The sequence below is a fragment of the Triticum dicoccoides genome, chromosome 7B, assembly GCF_002162155.2.
Source record: "Triticum dicoccoides isolate Atlit2015 ecotype Zavitan chromosome 7B, WEW_v2.0, whole genome shotgun sequence".
Lineage (NCBI taxonomy): Eukaryota > Viridiplantae > Streptophyta > Magnoliopsida > Poales > Poaceae > Triticum > Triticum dicoccoides.
The window spans coordinates 205,504,473-205,511,376 of NC_041393.1; positions in this window are offsets into that span (position 1 = coordinate 205,504,473).

Here is a 6,904-nt window from a genome sequence, read left to right on the forward strand (position 1 = left end):
ACGGCTAAAGATCAATGATCAACTTGTGTGTCTTGGGGTGCCCTGCCCCTGTATATAAAGGATCTAGGGGGAGGCGGCCGGCCAAGGAGGAGGGCGCACCAAGGGGGGAGTTCTACTCCTACCGGGAGTAGGACTCCTTCTTTCCTAGTAGGAGTAGGAGAAGGGGGAAGGGAAGGAGAGAGGAGGAAGGAAAGGGGGGGGGGGCGCCGCCCCCCGTCCTTGTCCAATTCGGACTAGAGGGGGAGGGGGCGCGCGGCATGCCCTGGCCGCCCCTCCTCTTCTCCACTAAGGCCCAATAGGCCCCTTACACTCCCCGGGGGGTTCCGGTAACCCCCCGGTACTCCGGTATATGTCCGAACTTGCCCGAAACACTTCCGAAGTTCAAACATAGTCATCCATTATATCGATCTTTATGTCTTGACCATTTCGAGACTCCTCGTCATGTCCGTGATCATATCTGGTACTCCGAACTACCTTCGGTACATCAAAACACATAAACTCATAATACCGATCGTCATCGAACGTTAAGCGTGCGGACCCTACGGGTTCGAGAACTATGTGGACATGACCGAGACACGTCTCCGGCCAATAACCAATAGCGGAACCTGGATGCTCATATTGGCTCCTACATATTCTACGAAGATCTTTATCGGTCAAATCGCATAACAATATACATTGTTCCCATTGTCATCGGTATGTTACTTGCCCGAGATTCGATCGTCGGTATCTCAATACCTACTTCAATCTCATTACTGGCAAGTCTCTTTACACGTTCCATAATGCATCATCACACAACTAACTCATTAGTCACATTGCTTGCAAGGCTTATAGTGATGTGCATTACCGAGAGGGCCCAAAGATACCTCTCCAAAACACGGAGTGACAAATCCTAATCTCGATCTATGCCAACTCAACAAGTACCATTGGAGAGACCTGTAGAGCACCTTTATAATCACCCAGTTACGTTTGGTAGCACACAAAGTGTTCCTCCGGTAATCGGGAGGTGCATAATCTCATAGTCATAGGAACTGTTGGGGAACGTTGCAGAAAATAAAAAATTTCCTACGTTTCACCAAGATCAATCTATGAGTTCATCTAGCAACGAGAGAGAGGAGTGCATCTACATACCCTTGTAGATCGAGCGGAAGTGTTCAAGAGAACGGGGTTGAGGGAGTCGTACTCGTCGTGATCCAAATCATCGATGATCCTAGTGCTGAACGGATAGCACCTCCGCATCCAACACAAGTACGGTTGGGGAAGACGTCTCCTGCTTCTTGATCCAGCAAGGGGGAAGGAGACGTTGATGGAGATCCAGCAGCACGACGGCATGGTGGTGGATGCAACAGTTATCTCGGCAGAGCTTCGCCGAGCTTCTATGAGAGGGATAGGTGTAGCAGGGGGAGAGGGAGGCGCCAAGAGCATGGGTGCGGCTGCCCTCCCTCCCCCTTCCTTTATATAGGGCCCCTAGGGGGGCGCCGGCCCTAGGAGATGGGATCTCCAAGGGGGGGTGGCGGCCAGGGGGGTGGCTTGCCCCCAAGCCAGGTGGAGGCGCCCCCACCCCTAGGGTTTCCTAACCCTAGGTATAGGGGGGGCCCAAGGGGGGCGCACCAGCCCACCAGGGGCTGGTTCCCCTCCCACTTCAGCCCATGGGGCCCTCCGGGATAGGTGGCCCTACCCGGTGGACCCCCCGGACCCTTCCGGTGGTCCCGGTACAATACCGGTGACCCCCGAAACTTTCCCGATGGCCGAAACCTGACTTCCTATATATAATTCTTTACCTCCGGACCATTCCGGAACTCCTCGTGACGTTCGGGATCTCATCCGGGACTCCGAAAAACTTTCGGTTTACTGCATACTCATATCTTTACAACCCTAGCGTCACCGAACCTTAAGTGTGTAGACCCTACGGGTTCGGGAGACACGCAGACATGACCGAGACGGTTCTCCGCTCAATAACCAACAGCGGGATCTGGATACCCATGTTGGCTCCCACATGCTCCTCGATGATCTTCATCGGATGAACCATGATGTCGAGGATTCAAGCACCCCTGTATACAATTCCCTTTGTTAATCAGTACGTTACTTGCCCGAGACTCGGTCGTCGGTATCCCAATACCTCGTTCAATCTCGTTACCGGCAAGTCACTTTACTCGTACCGTAATGCATAATCCCGTGACCAAACACTTGGTCACTTTGAGCTCATTATGATGATGTATTACCGAGTGGGCCCAGAGATACCTCTCCGTCATACGGAGTGACAAATCCCAGTCTCGATCTGTGTCAACCCAATAGACACTTTCGGAGATACCCGTAGTATACCTTTATAGTCACCTAGTTACTTGTGACGTTTAGTACACCCAAAGCACTCCTACGGTATCCAGGAGTTACACGATCTCATGGTCTAAGGAAAAGATACTTGACATTGGAAAAGCTCTAGCAAACGAACTACACGATCTTGTGCTATGCTTAAGATTGGGTCTTGTCCATCACATCATTCTCCTAATGATGTGATCCCGTTATCAACGACATCCAATGTCCATAGTCAGGAAACCATGACTATCAGTTGATCAACGAGCTAGTCAACTAGAGGCTCACTAGGGACATGTTGTGGTCTATGTATTCACACATGTATTACGATTTCCGGATAACACAATTATAGCATGAATAATAGACAATTATTATGAACAAGGAAATATAATAATATTTAATTATTGCCTCTAGGGCATATTTCCAACAGTCTCCCACTTGTACTAGAGTCAATAATCTAGTTACATTGTGATGAATCGAACACCCATAGAGTTTTGGTGTTGATCATGTTTTGCTCGCGGAAGAGGTTTAGTCAACGGATCTGCGACATTCAGATCCGTATGCACTTTGCAAATATCTATGTCTCCATCTTGAACATTTTCATGGATGGAGTATAACGACGCTTGATGTGCCTGGTCTTCTTGTGAAACTTGGGCTCCTTGGCAAGGGCAATAGCTCCAGTGTTGTCACAGAAGAGAGTGATCGGCCCCGACGCATTGGGTATGACTCCTAGGTCGGTGATGAACTCCTTCATCCATATTGCTTCATGTGCTGCCTCCGAGGCTGCCATGTACTCCGGTTCACATGTAGATCCGGCCACGACGCTCTGCTTGCAACTCCACCAGCTTACTGCTCCACCATTCAACATATACACGTATCCGGTTTGTGACTTAGAGTCATCCAAATCTGTGTTGAAGCTAGCGTCGACGTAACCCTTTACGACGAGCTCTTCGTCACCTCCATAAACGAGAAACATATCCTTAGTCCTCTTCAGGTACTTAAGGATATTCTTGACCGCTATCCAGTGTTCCTTGCCGGGATTACTTTGGTACTTTCCTACCAAACTTACGACAAGGCTTACATCAGGTCTGGTACACAACATGGCATACATAATAGACCCTATGGCTGAGGCATAGGGGATGACACTCATCTCTTCTATATCTTCTACCGTGGTCGGGCATTGAGTCGAGCTCAATCTCACACCTTGCAATACATGCAAGAACCCTTTCTTGGATTGATCCATATTGAACTTCTTCAATATCTTATCAAGGTATGTGCTTTGTGAAAGACCTATGAGGCGTTTCGATCTATCCCTATAGATCTTGATGCCTAATATGTAAGCAGCTTCTCCAAGGTCCTTCATTGAAAAACACTTGTTCAAGTAGGCCTTAATGCTGTCCAAAAGTTCTATATCATTTCCCATCAAAAGTATGTCATCTACATACAATATGAGAAATGCTACAGAGCTCCCACTCACTTTCTTGTAAACGCAGGCTTCTCCATAAGTTTGCATAAACCCAAACGTTTTGATCATCTCATCAAAGCGAATGTTCCAACTCCGAGATGCTTGCACCAGCCCATAAATGGATCGCTGGAGCTTGCATACCTTGTTAGCATTCTTAGGATCAACAAAACCTTCCGGCTGCATCATATACAGTTCTTCCTTAAGATAGCCATTAAGGAATGTTGTTTTGACATCCATCTGCCATATCTCATAATCATAGTATGCGGCAATTGCTAACATGATTCAGACGGACTTCAGCTTCGCTACGGGAGAGAAAGTCTCATCGTAGTCAACCCCTTGAACTTGTCGATAACCCTTAGCAACAAGTCGAGCTTTATAGATGGTAACATTACCATCCGCGTCTGTCTTCTTCTTAAAGATCCATTTGTTTTCTATCGCTCGCCGATCATCGGGCAAGTCTGTCAAAGTCCATAATTTGTTTTCATATACATGGATCCTATCTCAGATTGCATGGCTTCAAGCCATTTGTTGGAATCTGGGCCCGTCATCGGTTCTTCATAGTTCGAAGGTTCACTGTTGTCTAACAACATGATTTCCAGGACAGGGTTGCCATACCACTCTGGTGTGGAACGTGTCCTTGTGGACCTACGAAGTTCAGTAGCAACTTGATCTGAAGTACCTTGATCATCATCATTAATTTCCTCTCCAGTCGGTGTAGGCACCACAGGAACATTTTCTTGAGCTGCACTACTTTCCGGTTCAAGAGGTAGTACTTCATCGAGTTCTACTTTCCTCCCACTTACTCCTTTCGAGAGAAACTCTTTCTCCAGAAAGGATCCGTTCTTGGCAACAAAGATCTTGCCTTCGGATCTAAGGTAGAAGGTATACCCAATAGTTTCCTTGGGGTATCCTATGAAGATGCATTTTTCCGACTTGGGTTCGAGCTTTTCAGGTTGAAGTTTCTTGACATAAGCATCACATCCCCAAACTTTTAGAAACGACAGCTTAGGTTTCTTCCCAAACCATAATTCATACGGTTTTGTCTCAACGGATTTAGACGGTGCCCTATTTAAAGTGAATGTAGTTGTCTCTAGAGCGTATCCCCAAAATGATAGCGGTAAATCGGTAAGAGACATCATAGATCGCACCATATCCAATAGAGTGCGATTATGATGTTCGGACACACCGTTACGCTGAGGTGTTCTAGGCGGCGTGAGTTGTGAAACGATTCCACATTTCCTTAAGTGCGTACCAAATTTGTGACTTAAATATTCTCCTCCACGATCGGATTGTAAGAACTTTATCTTTCGGTCACGTTGATTCTCTACCTCATTCTGAAATTCCTTGAACTTTTCAAAGGTCTCAGACTTGTGTTTCATCAAGTAGACATACCCATATCTACTTAAGTCATCAAGGAGAGTGAGAACATAACGATATCCTCCGCGAGCCTCAACGCTCATTGGACCGCACACATCAGTATGTATGATTTCCAATAAGTTGGTTGCTCGCTCCATTGTTCCGGAGAACGGAGTCTTGGTCATTTTTCCCATGAGGCATGGTTCGCATGTGTCAAATGATTCATAATCGAGAGACTCTAAAAGTCCATCAGCATGGAGCTTCTTCATGCGCTTGACACCAATGTGACCAAGGCGGCAGTGCCACAAGTATGTGGGACTATCGTTATCAACCTTACATCTTTTGGTATTCACACTATGGATTTGTGTAACATTATGTTCGAGATTCATTAAGAATAAACCATTGACCAGCGGGGCATGACCATAAAACATATCTCTCATATAAATAGACCAACCATTATTCTCGGATTTAAATGAGTAGCCATCTCGCATTAAACGAGATCCAGATACAATGTTCATGCTCAAAGCTGGCACTAAATAAGAATTATTGAGGTTTAAAACTAATCCTGTAGGTAAATGTAGAGGTAGAGTGCCGACGGCGATCACATCAACCTTGGAACCATTCCCGACACGCATCGTCACCTCGTCCTTCGCCAGTCTCCGCTTATTCCGCAGCTCCTGCTTTGAGTTACAAATATGAGCAACGGCACCGGTATCAAATACCCAAGAGCTACTACGAGTACTGGTAAGGTACACATCAATTACATGTATATCACATATACCTTTAGTGTTGCCGGCCTTCTTGTCCGCTAAGTATTTGGGGCAGTTCCGCTTCCAGTGTCCCTTCCCTTTGCAATAAAAGCACTCAGTCTCAGGCTTTGGTCCATTCTTTGACTTCTTCCCGGCAACTGGCTTACCCGGCGCGACAACTTCCTTGCCGTCCTTCTTGAAGTTCTTCTTACCCTTGCCCTTCTTGAACTTAGTGGTTTTATTGACCATCAACACTTGATGTTCCTTTTTGATTTTGTCACACCATGATATTCATGGCACAACACATAATGTGATAAATAATGGTAAAATGTGGTTTGATAAAAACTTTTGTGTGTTTTGGACTTTGCCTTGATTGGTTTTTGTCTGTTGCTTGCAAGTGCTCTAAAAATAAAATAAATCCTCCAACTCTTATACTCCTTCTCCATGATCCAAAAACCTTTCCCAATGATCATGCCATGTGTATAGAGCAACATAGTATTTTCTTAAAAAAATAATTTGGCCAAAAAGTATTTTCTAAAATTAGTTTTCCAAAAACCCCTGAATTGAGGATTACACTGCATGTGCTTGATTTGGGGTGTGAAAAATCTTTCAAAAGGTATATTTGAATCCTATTAGATGTAGGACTCCCATAAACCACAAAAATATAATTTTAAAAGTTATTTTCCTATTTTATTTAAAAGCTTTTTCTTGAGGCCAGAAATGGTCTTTAATAGGGAAAAATTATTTTATTGTTTTAACAATATTTGAAAAAAATCAGGGAAACTCAGTGGGCATATATTTCCCATATATAAGAGTTTCAACACATGGTCATGTTCAAAATCTTGGACAAAACCTCCCAAAACCATTTCTGCCAATTTCAAGGATCTGAAATATTTCTACAGGAAATATTTTCATAAAAATCCAAGAAAATTCCATCATGTCAACAATGCCCTATTTGGTGATCTTGCCAAGTCTCATGACTTGGAGAACATGATGACATCATCAAATCCCCTCAAAACCATTTGTG